We start from the raw sequence: 16156 nt of genomic DNA on the forward strand, positions 1-16156 counted from the left end.
TAAATTAAATATGCGTTTGAAACCATTTACAAGCTATGAAGATGAAAATTATGACAACAATTCATAACATGTACACTGGTGATAAAGAGCAGATGGATGCTAGGTCGTTACGTAATACACACATACTTCCCATTTGATATTCTCCAACGAGAGGAAATAACTCTAAAGCTACCATAATTGCTCCAACTTGCTCAGTTTCTCCATAAGACAGCCTTTCTCTCTAATATCAGATGCTGGAGTGTAATTGATTAAGGTATTGTCACCCTGTTGCTGCAGTCTGTGAAGTATTGAGTTTATCATTATCAAGTACCATCACAATTCCTTTAACACCTTGCTAGGCAAGTTTATTTTCAGAGTTTCCCTTCTTGAGGGCAAAATAATTTCAAATGACTATTCGTTACGTTTTACTAATTTAGGCTGACCCTAATTTGACCTTTGATTCTCATGAACTATGCAGAAAAAAGAATCAGTAGAAAATCCACTACCAAATACTAATACTAGTACTGATGAGTTTGATACTAATGATTATCGGATGATTAGCTAATCCGAGCAGATCATTTATCTACCAAATTTGTGGATTGTTAGCCCTCATTAACTCCATCTTTATGAGCAAGGTTGTGGAATGCACTTTTGCAATTAACGAAAATCTCATTGAACAGTCAAATTCCAGTTTATTCATTTCAAGTGATTGCACTGCTTTGGTAGCTCACTTTAAATTTGTTGTGATTCTTTGACCTTCACTCGTCCCTACCAACTCTGACCGTGAGTGAATGTTTGCTTGATATTTGTCAATCTCTGTCTCTTAACAATTAGCATGCTTGGTTCTCTTCTCTACTATTGGTAATTACCAGAGTCTGGACCAGTTGTGATGTCATACACTTGAACATACTTACATTTCTATACATTAAGTGCGCGTTGCAGTGACCTTGCTAGGAGGTACCAGCAAGTAAAAGAGATGCTAAGAAGAAACATTGTAGAACTCTACAAATAAGCAGAAACTGCAGGAACTCGAGTCGATCTTAAACTCTCACCATGAGGTCAGTAGCAGCTCTCTCACTCCTTATATCAAGGGTGTCAGGTTCAATGTACATGTCTTTATCAATGTGTGAGTCAACACATGTCATGGCGTGCATCCTATCCATGGTGTACGTGGACACACATTCCTCTTTCATAGAGGTAACTTGGGTCTTCTGTTCTCTGGCTGCATCCACCTCAAGTTCTGATATCATCTGTCTCCTGACTATATTAATACTCTAGACAACAAGTTGTTAAGCAGTCAGAGGCAATTCAGGACAAGCTTCGATTCACAGATGTTACCCAACTTCTTAAATTTTCTCATGAACTAGCACTCCATTAGGTTCATGTTATTAGACCGAGTCCATTTAATCCTTTTAATCAGTAGCCCATTTATCACAGCCTTGTCCTGGTTCAGCTACCAGATAGCTAGGAAAGGGAGCGGTGGTAGCTGGGATCTCATGGTCACCAGTGAACTCCCCTACTAACTGAGCTATACTTTCTATATAGATATTCACATAAATAAAATTATATAAGTTGTTTTAAGGTCTTTTCTGGATAAGATTATTGTAGTTAGCCTCTGAGAACATCTTGTAGTTGTTGTGCTCTGTAGAAAAGTAGGAAGACAGGCCACAAATTGATAAAGGAAATAAGGAAAGAAGGAAAAAAGGTCAGAAATTAATAAAGCAAAATACTTAAGGATTGAATTTTATTGCAGACTTTTGTGTACGATTATTAACTCAGTCTATTTTTATATGAAATAGTGTGAATACATGGACATTTTTGCTATGTATTGCTATTAGCAATAGAGAAGGCAATTTCATGTTGATTCAACTCAAGTCCTTAATATATTTACTTAAGCATAATAGAGTGGACAACTCCATCAACTACACCCATCACTCGCTACATCTACAAATGTACGAGGTCTGATCCAAAAGTTCCCGGAATTGAGTTGTATACTCGTGCATATTCACACGATGGAAAAACCCATTGCAGGGTTGGCTGGGAAACACCTCTGGAGTGTTGTCACAAAATTTCAGGTTGCCATGACAATGCGTTCTCATGTGAGCTAACGATATGTCAAGGTCTGTCCGGTGCTTCGGTATTTTTTTTAACAAATTTATCGTCATGCCTAATCAATCGGAACAGCGTATTTGCATTAAATTTTGTGCGAAATTAGGGAAAACAAGTACTCAGACAGTTGAAATGTTAACTACTGCTTTTGAAGATGCTGGTCTATAAAGAACACAAATTTTTGAGTGGTACAAACGTTTTTGTGAAGGTAGAGACAGCACTGAAGATGACGCGAGGTCTGGCAGACCAGCGTCGGCAAGAACCTGCTCGTAAATTGACAGTGTGAGGTCACTAGTCATGCCAGATCGACGTTTAACCATTAGAGATATTTTGAGAGACTGGACTTATTTTTGGAACTGTTCAAAAAGTTTTAACTGACAATTTAAACAATTTTTAACAGATTAAACGAGTCGCAGCAAAGTTCGTGCCAAGCTTGCTGACTGATGACCAAAACGAGCTCAGGATGCACGCTTGCAACGATTTTAAGGAAGCTTTCAAGAATGGTCAAAACTTTATTTTAAAGGTCGTAATATCCTTGTTTTTCTTAATTTCACACAAAATTTAATGCAAATGCGCTGTTTCTGTTAATTAGACATGATGATAAAAAAAATTTTTTAAAATACCGACGCACCGGACAGACCTTGACATATCGTTAGCTCACATGAGAACGCATTGTCATAGCAACCTGAAATTTTGTGACAACACTCCAGAGGTGTTTCCCAGCCAACCCTGCAATGGGTTTTTCCATCGTGTGAATATGCACGAGTATACAACTCAATTCCGGGAACTTTTGGATCAGACCTCGTATCTTGTATCAACTAATAATTTCAAACCTCAACCTGAGTAATAGTAATCTGTAATCAGTTGACCAATCAGAGTTTACAATCATTCTCATCACACGACTATCTACATTCATCTCTCTTTGTTTCTGAGGGTTACATCTATGTTTACGACTCTCCTCATTTATCTCTATTTGTTTTTCATTGGTTACATCTATATTAGGACTGCCCTGTTACCTGCGTCATTACAGCGTAGCATGGTGCAATTTGGCAATGCATTACGACCTCCACTTACAATTTTTACTGCACAGTGCCTACTGCCATCTACCATACATTTACTTCCATGACACATGATCTGAAACCAGTCCTTAAGCCTGGTTTCCATATGACAGCGCAATTTCACAATGAAGGGCTGTTTTTCCGAAGAAATCTGTCTTTCCTACGGAAAAGTAAGGAAATTATTCACCCTGTCCAATACAAGCATGGTGCCTACGCACGATATGGAAACACTGCATCACAGCCCAAGAAATGCATTGCGCACGATCACTGGGCCTCGCACGATCTTTGCGCTGTCATATGGAAACCAGGCTTTAATGTTGATCACTATTTTAATTTATCTCTTTGTCTCAGATAGGTTACATCTATGTTTACAAATATCTTCATTCACTTTTTTTAGTTTTCGATTGGTTACATCTATGTTTATGACTCTTCATTCATCTCTATTGGTTGATAGGTTACATCTATGTTTACAATTATCTTCATTCACTTCTTTTAGTTTTTGATTGGTTACATCTATGTTTATGACTCTTCATTCATCCCTATTGGTTGATAGGTTACATCTATGTTTATGACTCTTCATTCATCCCTATTGGTTGATAGGTTACATCTATGTTTACAATTATCTTCATTCATCTCTATTAGTTTTCGATTGGTTACGTCTATGTTTATGACTCTTCATTCATCTCTATTGGTTGATAGGTTACATCTATGTTTACAATTATCTTCATTCACTTCTTTTAGTTTTCGATTGGTTACATCTATGTTTATGACTCTTCATTCATGCCTATTGGTTGATAGGTTACATCTATGTTTACAATTATCTTCATTCATATCTATTAGTTTTGATAGGTTACATCTATATTATAACTGCCTATTACCTGTGTCATTACAGTGTAGCATGCTGTAACTTTGCTGAGCATTACAACTTCTAACGCACAGTAGACATTTACTGTGTCAATATAATCTGCATCAGACTCTTACCTTTGTACATGCATGTTGCGCAATAGTTTAATTGCTGTCGTAGTATTGCGCAATCCATGGTTGAGTCATACTATTTCTTTATTAACACAGTTCACTTACTAAGTTATTACGCAATATTCTATTTTTAGCAACTGACTAATAATGCTGTTTTTGCTGGAAATTACTGGAATAATGTTTTTAGTATATAAAGACTGACATGCTGCTGGCTTGAGACATTCATTATTCACTTGCAATAAAGACAATGATAGACCCGCACAAGGGGTCGTATATAAGAACTCCAGGTGTCACCACATCTACTGTGTGACATACTGCCTGCACACACAATTGAGCATCTACTGCACAGTGCCCACTGCCATCTGCCATGACACATGACCTGAAACCAGCCCTTCATGCATACTGTGAATGCTCATTCTTTCTGCAACCACATATTAGTGTGAAGTTCATACTGCAGATCAACAGCGACTGCTGGCTCTCTAAAACCTGGTTCCCATACCTGTCGCAAATCACCGGCGGCAGCAGCGCAGGCTATTACCATTGTAATAGGAACTTACGTCGTCCTCGGTTGCCGCCAAGGACCACTGGTAGTTGCCGGCTGCAACGCAAGTGTTTAGCGCTGTTCAAATTTCGCGAAGAATCGCAGGAAAACCTTCCCAAAATGCATTGTACAGGTGAAGGTCAACATTATCGAAATGGCGAGCGAAGATTTAATGCCATTATTAGCGATGCAGCTTTATGTGAAAATAAGCCGCCGGGCCGAGCGTCGCTAGCGTTTTGCTGTGCAATTTTACCCCCAGAGTCTCGCAATTGATATGTGAACCAGGCCTAAGCATCTGCTCTGTAATTTCATTGTTACTGCACATCACACAAAGTTCTCACCTCAGTCGATGGTGTTTGAAAGTTAAAAATGGAACTAGATTAGGTACACACCTTCAGCTAGGATTGCCTCCAGTAATTATCATCAACTAATCAAACTTATGCTTTAACTTCCATATCATTTGAAGATAGGGAGTCAGGCATTATCACCATTGTGATGAAATTTGTGTCTGTGTGTTGTACTCTGATGGGCATTGTATATTAAAAGCATAATAGATTTTTATTCAACTCTACACAATGCGTTCATTGTGATCAATTTGTTTGTCCACTCACGCTCAAATTTAACCAGAATTCACATATTGCAATTGCATTGTGGTTACACCAATGTCAACTCAAAACTTGATTTTTTGATGAATTTTCACGAACATGTTCTGCGCATATATGTCCAGTGTAACGCCAAAGTTCCTACTACATAGTAAACTGCAAAATCTGCACTAGCAACACACCCACTCCATCCAGCATTACATACTGTACTGTAGATAATACCACCACTATAACAATACTGCTTCATGAGCATTAGCAAATAATGTAGTTGTAGTGCATTTATAGTGCATACCATGCAGTAGTAAAACTACGCAAAGCTGTAATACTGCTTGGTTGTGGCACGCTTACTACTGTTCTGCACTGCTAATGCACCTACATTGATATCTATGCAAAGATCTACTGCAAATGTAATGCATTTTACATATAAACATCAGTGAGTACTTATCAATGCACAGTTATAATTTTTATATTAGTCAGATATTATTTTTTATAAATTTTTAAAATAGATTTTTGTATAGTTTGTTTATAACTGCCACACATAATCTACCTTTTTAATTCAACATCTACATGTAATGTACCTTTGTAACTAATTAGGTCATCTTAGTACCCTGATATACTAACATGGCTGATGTCTGTTAGGAGTCAGTGTGTTTAATTCTGTCTCTGGCTACATATTTGTTCTGATGGTAATAAGTTCTCATCAGATAAATAAGTATACAGACTCAGTATCACAGATACGCCTTCAAACTCAAAATACAGACCCGTCCCTCAACCTGTACAGTGCTCTTAAACTATTTTTGATTTGTTTTCACCAGAAGCCAGTAACACTGCTCTTGTTGCCCTCAGAGCAAGTAGACTTGGACTATGGTTCTTAGACTTTCAGGTGCTTCTAAATACCATAACATGAGATACATAAGATTAGAAGGTGTATTCATACTTTTTCTGGTATATTGTTGTGCTTGCTCTGAACATCAAGTAGTATGAGATGTAATCAGATGCATACAAAGGCTTAGGTAGACACCCCATATTCCGATGATAGAAATCTCTAGTAGTAATATAGTAGTATATAGATATAGTAATACTGATAGCAATGTATAAACTACAGTAATTTTATAATTATCAAATATCTAGTAGAGTTTTTCAATATCTGTTCATGCGCAACACATGCATTGAGATGTTGAATCTCACCATATGAAAATGAGTCACTGACAGAGTCATATTCAGTGCTCATTTGAATATGTCTTGTTAGCAGGTCAGTTAGAAAGGAATTCAATTAGTATCATGTCTCATCAGCCCATCAGGTTTTGTCTGTATTCATCTTATTATTCATTTATGTTGTTAATTGTCGTTCTCTTTTAGTCTGATAATATCAACTTTCTATATTCTTTGGTACTTCTTATATTTTATTTATGGGCAGGTCCTGCACCACTGTCACAGTTTTTATGTTGAAGTTAGGAATCAGGAAGATCTCAAGCTACACATTGAGGATCTCTCCACGCCACCCTACCCTAGATCACTTAAGCTATAGACACTTCACACTAATCACTGACTCACAGTCTACAGTCATCCCAACTTCTTTGAATTCCTCTGCTTCCTCTCCTGCAGCTTCAAAGTGTAAGTTTCAACTTCCTTGTCCACCTCCTCACAATACCTACTATGTTCATCCCAGTACCTCCTTCCCCTCAAGTGAGAGGTATGTGACTTATACTCTTCTCCTTGTTGTATCTCTGTCTTGCCTTCTTCCAATGTCAGCCTTTTTCTCGCTCCTGTCTATGAGTAACCATGAATAATATTCTTCTCTTCTCAGGTGATAGGCTGATGTAAAACGGGTTATTCTCCTCTAATGAATGTTTGTATAGTGGGAGTTGTGACACTACTTAAAAAGGTAAGACAACTTTTTCTCGGTGATGTACAACCCTAGCAATAGACATTTTTCACTACTACTCTTAGCTGCTTGCATTGTCTTATCAAACACTTCTAATATCAACCAATGTTTTTAATTTACACAATTTTATTTTTTTTCCTACTGCTAATTTTTCTCTCTTCTCACTTTCTCTTGACTCACTGCTTTTTGACATACCCAGAGTCCTGTTCACGGGCCATATGATAGTCTATAGATATGTTTCACATGTATGTGGACCATATGACCCACAAGCCATTGGTTTCACTTACCTGGTCTAGCATATGCTGGAACTGAAAGAAGAATTGTTATCCATTCAGTAACTCACCTTTGTCCTACAAGCAATAAAACCATTCAGTATTTGTAGATAAGTCAGCTAATCCGATCAGATCACATTAGAGTTGTTTACTCATTGTTACTTCTTGAAGCCATCAAGTACAGTGGCTTGTTATACCTGGGTGGTCCGCTTGTGTGTGGTATTAGCTTTATAACTGCCAGTTTACATTAATCACTAGAGAAGAGTGGAGAGAGCTTGAGTTGGATGCAGAGAGCTGGGATCTACTTTAGTTATGGTGAGAATCTATATACAAAATTTCATATAAACAATTTATATTATGATGTAACTAGAACATATTTGTCACTGGAGAAGAGTGGAAAGGGTTTGAGTTGGACGACTTGAAGTTGTCACATAGAAAAATAATCCAGTTTTTAAATTTATCATATAGAGGGTACACTTTGTAACCATAATAGCATCGATTCAATGATAATAGTCCTTGACCTTTTCTATGGCTCCAAAGTTTGCTAAATGATGTTCAATTGTGATCTAAAAAAAATGTTCTGCATGTTTGAAATTTGTCTGCTTGAAACCATTTAATCACTTTCTTAAGGCGTATGCACTGTGCAGCCATTAAAAACTCTTTTAAAAGAGATGAGATACCGTATTAAACTTTTTAAGATTTTATACAGGAGCTAATAACTTCTCCACGTTTGCACTTTGGGTTAAAACCGAGATTGTTAACATTATAAAATCACACTGCGCATTGATAAGTACTCACTGATGTCTATATGTAAAATGCATTGCAGTTGCAGTATACTTTATGTATGAGTATCTATTATTTTGTACATTCAGGCGCAGCACATTTTCATAAGATTTTGTAACATAATCAAGTATTGAGTGGAATCTGCTGCAACTAATTCACTGGTATAAGAAGTGAATGTTGCTCAAACTAGAGTTTGGGTGGGCAAAGAACTTTTTAATCTGTATAAGCGCTTTTAAACTTCACACTTTTTAAAAGTTTTAATTTAATTGAAAGCCTCCGTACCGTTTAAACTCCTTCAATAGCCATTCCAACACTAGTTTTTTAGCCGTGTCAAGTTCAAGAACTTAGGCTCATCAATCAACAAATGATGATAATATCTGAAGCTTTATTTTAAAGTGATATGAGAGTTAGCATATGAGTTCATATGCTTGTTTAATACAGCATCTGACAATTTCATACGATGCAGTTCAGATGCTTAGAAATCCAGCTGTTTTAGGTGATTCACCGTATCAACTTCATACCAATGCGCAGTTGCAGTACATATGCAGTTTCAATTTATACAGAATGCGCAGTTGCAGTACACGTGAATTGCTGGTTTGTAGGTAATGCTTCATACAAGTAGATTGCAGTCAGCAATTTGCAGGAGTGAATTTGAAGTAGCAGCAATTGTCTACCACACACTAGAAGTTGTAATGTACTGCAAAATTATTGCACTGCAATGACAGGGTGCAGCTCTATTGCGTCACAACCCTAGTTAAAACCAAGTCTAGATTATTCCTGTATGTGATGCGCTGTTGAAACGCCAACAACTCATTTTTATGAAGTGGAAATATTACCAATTGTTCTCTGAAGAAACTTCTCCCGATTACACAAAAAATATCTGGTTGCTTTTATCAATAGACAGTGGCAAGCAATAGACCTAAATTCCTTAGCAATACTTAGCTGAATAGTAAGTTGGAATCACGACCCACCAATAATTATATTTTTTATAAGGTCTGTTTTTGCTACAAATGTTAAGCTATTTTTAATAAAGCCTTTCAACATCTTTGGTCAACAGCAAATGGCACAACAATATTGTGTTGCCCTGACCATTGAATTTGAGTTAGTCAAGTAGATAGCTGGCTAAATGACTATAACAGCTCAACTTAATATTTGTCCTTGACGTGCTACTGATGACTGGAAACTTGTAGGCAACTACTTTCTATTAATATATAGTTGTTTATAGACTGTTGACTTTGGAGTTGTCACACCTCCTTAACTACAGGACAAGAATTATATTTATGTAGCTATTTGTTATTTAGTAAGCACATGTGGTGAACTGTAGTTGAGTCATGGTCAATGGTTAACAGGGGTCAACCAAGTCTACAGGTTGAGTCCAGTCAATGTAGGTAGGGTCATTGTGAACAATTACAAACTTGTTTTTCTGTTATGATTAGGTTTTAGTTTGGAGGTGGTCCTTTTCCAAGGGTTGGAATAAATTAATTTGCATATAGTATTTTTACATGGGGAAATTTGAATTGACACAAAAGAGAATTGACATCCTCGCTTTGTTCCGGAACCCATTAAGCTTGTATGTTGAGGTATGACAGTATATGCTTGTGGTTGTTGATTGTTACACCAGTTCCATTATAAGCATCATAACATGTATCCTTCTCACTGATATTATATTGTTGATAGACATGATTGAGGTCACCTGCTCCCACCTGTCAGAAGTCTACCAAGCAATCATATTGGCTGTGATTGAACATCACTCTAGCAATATTCTCTACTTGACTACTAGCTCTGAGGTGAGAGGGTTGAGAGAACTCACTGTGATAAGTACAACTATTCTTTATATTCAGTTATAATCAAAGCAAGATATAGTATAGACACTATTGTTAATATGGTTCAAATTCAATACAGTAGACGCTCCTATAACTTATATCTTTTATAACCTTAATTCCAGATAACTTAAATAATTTATATAAAGTTTTTGTTTCGTATAACGTAAAAATTCCATATAACTAAAAGCGTCAAGTCAAGCGGGTTCACAAATTCTATTTGAATGTTAATCTAACTCGCTGCACTTGTGAAATAAAAATGATGAGTTAATAGTATTATATATATTATATATACAACTTACATCACATTGTAGTTCGTCGTAATAAATCGTCACATGTATCGCCAACACAGAGAGTAAGATAGCTGTGCAATTATTCATAAATACAAAGGCGATCGGTGCAGGTGTTACAGCTTCGGTCCATCAATCTTAATGTCATGAGTTGGGTTTTTGTCAAAAGTTCTTTTTTATCCCAACCTTGACCCCTGAAAGCAGATAGATGACAAACAGGTAATACTGTGCTTTTATAATAAAAATACTTCGTTGTTTTGCTTAATTGTAAACATATTAAATATTTGTTATTAGTTTTACTTGCAGAATACACTTTGCTGTTTAGAAGAAAATGAAAAAAGAATTTTGTAAATAAATATTGAAAATGTTTGCTCCTTATCAACCTATTGTTGAAGTACCACAATAATGGACTATGAAACCAGTGAGATTGATCAGAAACAAGAGAAAAGTTGTCGATGCAAACCAATCCAATAATACTGCAGTCACAGTACAGCCTATAATTAATAATGTTAATTCTAGTTCTTTTCTTTTTTGTATGGCCATGGGGAGAGTTTGGCAAGATCTTGGAATTGATTAGACAATTTATTTGTATTTTACTGTTCTTATAATGTAAAATCCCAATAATGTAAACTTTCCTGGAACAGATTATTCACGCTGTAGGAGTCCCTATTATAGTTTTATCTGCATGAGTTACATAATTAGCAGATAGATGATAGGTTATTATATATTACACACAAACTTCCTATGTAGTATTCTCTAGTAGAGGAGACAACTTCAAAGCTACCATAGCTGCTCCAACTTGTACGGTATATCCATAAGACAACCCTTATCTCTAGTATCAGTCACTAGAATGTAATTGATGAAGGTATTGTCACCCTTTTGCTCCAGTCTGTGAAGCATGGAGAAGATGTGAAGCAAGATATTGTCAAATTACTGGTATTGCTGGAGTCTCTGAACCATGGAGTTTACCATTATCAATCAGTCAGTTTTTACACAAATTGCAACGTGGCGATCATAACGTAACAAAACAGTTCCATAGCAGTGGGTGGTCTAGAGTTTGCTTCTATATGGAAACCCTGTTGTAGCTCTTTAACTATAGCTTTGTTCCTTTCAAATTAGCACCAGCATCAAGTAGTAAAAACAGCATAGCCATTTGTGTTATAATCTATTTGTGTACTTTAGGCTACCTAATTTAAAATGAAAAAAGTCTTGGCATACAACTGAATTGCATCTTCAATTTTACGCCTACCTATTCAACCCTAAGACAGATCTGGAGGAAGCAAGACAGACAGGAGCTGTAAAAAATAGTGCATCCCTTACTGTCATACCGCTTTGAAATAAATGGAAAATAAAAAATAATTTGCTGAAGCTAAGGATATACTCTAAAATATTAATGGTTTTTATATTAAAACCAGATTGTTTTGCTTTTTATATAAAAGAAAAAAATCTGGTTTTTAATGTTTGCTATTCATGAGTGTAAACAAGTTTCATATCATCTGCCCTTTTTTTCTCGCTCACTACACTCCTGTAGACTCTCTGCTACTGCCTGTTTCTTTAACATGGCATCTTATCACCTTCACAAGTGCATCACTATTAGGTGTGATATTTTGAGTAGATAACTTTATGGGTGTAATATCCTGAGTGGCAGCACATTTAACAATGTCATTCATGTGTTAATTTGTTAATCTTCATCACTACTTCGTTTCATTATTGTTGGATATGGAGACCACCTGTTGAGAATTATCAATAGGTCTCAGTTACATTAGTAGACTGGTTCAAACTGACTCGGCGAGTCATTAGAAATAAAGTCTTTTGCACATATTCACTGAACTGCTAGAAACAATGCATACATTTATTTGTCTGCCACATAGAATATGCATCTAAGGAAGGTGACGTGTGATCACGAAGCTAGTACTGTGACTACTAGCGAAACATTAACTGCTTTTTGTGTTAAAGCAAATCAATCTGGTTTTTAATGTTTGCTATTCATGAGTGTAAACAGTTTCATATCATCTGCTCCTTTTTTCTCTCGCTCACTACACTCCTGTAGTCTATCAGCTACTGCCTGTTTCTTTAACATGGCATATTATTACCTTCACAAGTGCATCACTATTAGGTGTGATATCCTGAGTGGCAGCACAGTTAACTATTTCATTCATGTGTTAATTTGTTAATCTTGATCACTACTTAGTTTCATTATTGTTGGATATGGAGACCACCTGTTGAGAAATATCAGTAGGCTTCAGTGAGATCAGCAGACCGGTTCAAACCGGTTCGAACTGATTCAGCGAGTCATTTGAAATGAAGATTTTTGCACATATTCTCTGAACTGCTAGAAACAATGCATGCATTTATTTGTCTGCCACATAGAATATGCATCTAAGGAAGGTGACATGTGATTATGAAGCTAGTACTGTGATTACTGGTGGTAGTGTAAAATGAACACCTAAATCTCTTACACAAATTCTAAAAATGTTTGATATATTTTTCTTCTGACCTAATAGTATAACAAGAGTCCGAAAATAATGCATTGTTTTTGTCCGTATGCGACTTTCATAGTGGATCAGAATATCTGAAGTGTTATAGTATGCAACTATAAAACTATATTGTTGCATAATATAAAACTATAGTTGTATCTATAGTTTTATATGTAATTTTTATAGTGGCTAACTTGTGTCAGTGCATCATGAATCATGCTGGGCATGAAACTTTTAAAATGCTTGAAACATGCTGGGTAAACTTTTATCATCGCTTGGACCCATCATGTAGTGTTGATTTTGTGTGACAAACTCATGTCAGTGCAGCATGCTAAGGATGAATGCTGGGCATGAGCACTTTTACAGATTTAATATCCTCAGGCAGCTGTAGGCAGCATTTGGGTTGTATTTATCTTCAAAATTCTCAAATTTTGATAGAAACTGTAGACACACTTTTTTTTACATACTCAGAGTCCTGTCCTTGAGCCATGTTTCACATTCCTGGTCTAGCATATGCTGACACTGAAAGAGAAACTGCTATCCATTCAGTTACTCAACTTTGTCCTACAAGCAGTAAAACCATTCTGTATTTGTAGATAAGTGAGCTGATCTGAGCAGATCATATCGGAGTTGTGCTTTCATTGGTACCGTTTCATGCCTTCAAATAAAGCAGCTTTTAACACTTGAGTGGTCCTTTTTGTGCGCTAATAGCTTTATAGCGATCAGTTTACACTCATCACCAGCGAAGAGTGGAAATGGCTCGAGTTGGACGTCCCTAAACCTTCACATTGAATAAATAATACAGGTAGTACATCGAGTATATTTTTTCCTTTGCCATATATATTGTACACTATGTAACCGTAGTAACGATGATTCACAGTTGTCCTTGACTTTTGTTACTGCTCAAGAACTATGCTAAATGATCTTCAATCGTGATCTGAAAATCTTTTTTTTTTCTTAAATAAAATTTGTCAGCTTGAAACCATTAGATGAATTTATAAGGTTTGTGGAATGTACAGCTGTTAAATCTCTTTTTCAAAAGGTGGTTGCGTCAAATTTGAGTTGATCTTGAAAGAAAGCATTTTTATCTCTCTATCAGTTGATATGGTGTTTGTTTGTCCTTGTGTTAATTCAAGGAGGGCCTCATTCAAAGCATATATCTCTGGACAAGGTTGGTCTACAAAGACAAAAATGGCATCAAATTGTAGCTGATGTTTTAGCCTTTTATGGGTCTTAATTTCATTAAATCTAATTTTTTGACGCAACCACATCTTTAATAGAGACACAGCACTTTTCAAGATTTCGTACAGCCTAACTTCTCCATATTTAGACTTATACACAATATTTAATATAGTTTTTCCATGTTTAGATTTTTGTTAACTTGTCTTTACAAAAGGCTTGTGTTCATTATAAAAATTTCACTGCACATTGAAAAGTACTCGCTGATGTTTATATGTGAAATGCATTACAGTTGGAGTAAAATGTTGCTTGGATATCTATGTAGTTGCATAAGCAGTTCAGAGCAGTGGTGAGTGACTCACTTCTTTTTGACTTACTCAGAAATTGATGCCAGGCCAGATTGAATCATCCAACAGAGCAGGTCCTGCTCAACGGCCATATCTCCCAAGTCTGGTCTCGCATATGCTGAAATTGAAAGAGGAATTGTTATCAATTCAGTGATTTATCTTTGTCCTACAAGCAGTGCAACCATTCAATATTTGTAGATAAGTGAGCTACTCCCAGTAGATCACATTGGAGTTGTGTACTCATTGTTACTTCCTGTAGCCTTCAAGTGCAGTGGCTTGTTACAGTTGGGTGGCCTTTTTGTCTGGTATCCCAGAGTGGTCTGGGCTTCTTGTGTGGCAATAGCTTTATAACTGTCAGTTAACATTCATCGCTAGAGAGGAGCGGAGACAGCTTGAGTTGGATGCAGTGAGCTGGGATCTACTTTTGTTATGGTAAGAATCTATGTACAACCTTTCATATGAACAATCCTGATGTATTTGCTTCATTTTTTAACCGACATCTGCAAGGCTCAGTAGTAGGCCCTAGTAGTTCTTGTTCTGAACACCTTTGTACTCTATCATGCTCTTTTTAAACTCATTGAACACTCTATGATTTTTAAAATAGGAAGCTATATGACCGCAATAACTTCAAAGTTATTGTTCAAAAATTATATTTAGCAACAACGATATTAATATAAACACTTTTTGAGCTCATGATAAAGATGGGAGACAGTTCAAAGTTTCCTAGTACAGGATTTCGCTAGTGCAGTTAGAATGAAAAATAGAGATCGCATGTAAAACATTTACTTGTAGCTTAGGCATATTCAAACTTCTGGAGTGTTGGAAAATGGAGAATAATATGCTGTTTTATGAGTTGTGAAGCTGCAACAATAACAAATTTGATAGTAATATAAACAGTTCAACTAGTCAATAGTTCAAACTATATTGAACATTGTGGATGTTTGAACTACTGAAGTAGGGATATAATATTACTATGTTCTTAGACACCAGCATGTAAATCTTGGTTCCCATACTGGCAGTGAGACCCGGCAGTAATCTAATGTAGCAAAACACTAGTGACTCTAGGCTCACACATATAACTAGCATTAGTCCTGGATTTGCGATAAAGGTTGACTTGCAACAACATTCACATTACAGTTATTTGATACCACAAGATTCACCACGTCTTACTATGTTGTGTTGTAGGTGCCAAATATGTAGGAATGTGATTACAAGCTCTTAAAAGTCTATTGTTCTTACGCGTCTGTTTTATCGTCATCGTAATGCTGTCCCTTTTATCACTGATATCTTATAACTTACCGTAAAAAATTGTTAAACTTTTTAACCTTACTTCGAAGGAGTACATATCATTGTCTGATATTTATGACGAGCCTGTTGGTTACCTGTGATAATCGAAGTGCTGCAAAAGTTATTTGCGAAGTATTGTGTCACATGATCAGATAACAACTTGACGATTGAATAATGCCGAAACTAAACTATAAAGTAGCGAGCATCGTTATTTGATACGGGGTCTTCGGTAAAACCCGAAGTGTTTGTCATAAAGAAGTACTACGGTAGGTTTTATATTGAGCTTTGTATTGGCCTATCAATTCACGTAAGAACATATGTGACAAGACGATAAACAATTTACGTGGTTACGTCAGAGAAATAAATAGATTCCAAACTATGACGGCTTTTCGTTTTTGAGCTTTTAAGAGCTTGTAATCACTTTTTCATGTATTTGGCACCTACAACACAATAGAGTAAAACATGGTGAATCTTTTGATACCAAATAACTGTAATGGGAATTTTATTGCAAGTCAACCTTTAAATATTCATCAAATGCCTTTTTCATATAAT

General features: G+C 36.2%; 1 protein-coding gene across 1 annotated transcript in view; it reads right to left on the reverse strand.

The window, feature by feature from the left end:
• The window catches only part of LOC137398366 (M protein, serotype 6-like), a 526470-nt gene that overhangs the window by 186002 nt on the left and 324312 nt on the right, over positions 1-16156 (reverse strand). The window lies entirely within an intron of this gene.

Source organism: Watersipora subatra, chromosome 6, assembly GCF_963576615.1.
Source record: "Watersipora subatra chromosome 6, tzWatSuba1.1, whole genome shotgun sequence".
In the NCBI taxonomy this organism is placed as follows: domain Eukaryota; kingdom Metazoa; phylum Bryozoa; class Gymnolaemata; order Cheilostomatida; family Watersiporidae; genus Watersipora; species Watersipora subatra.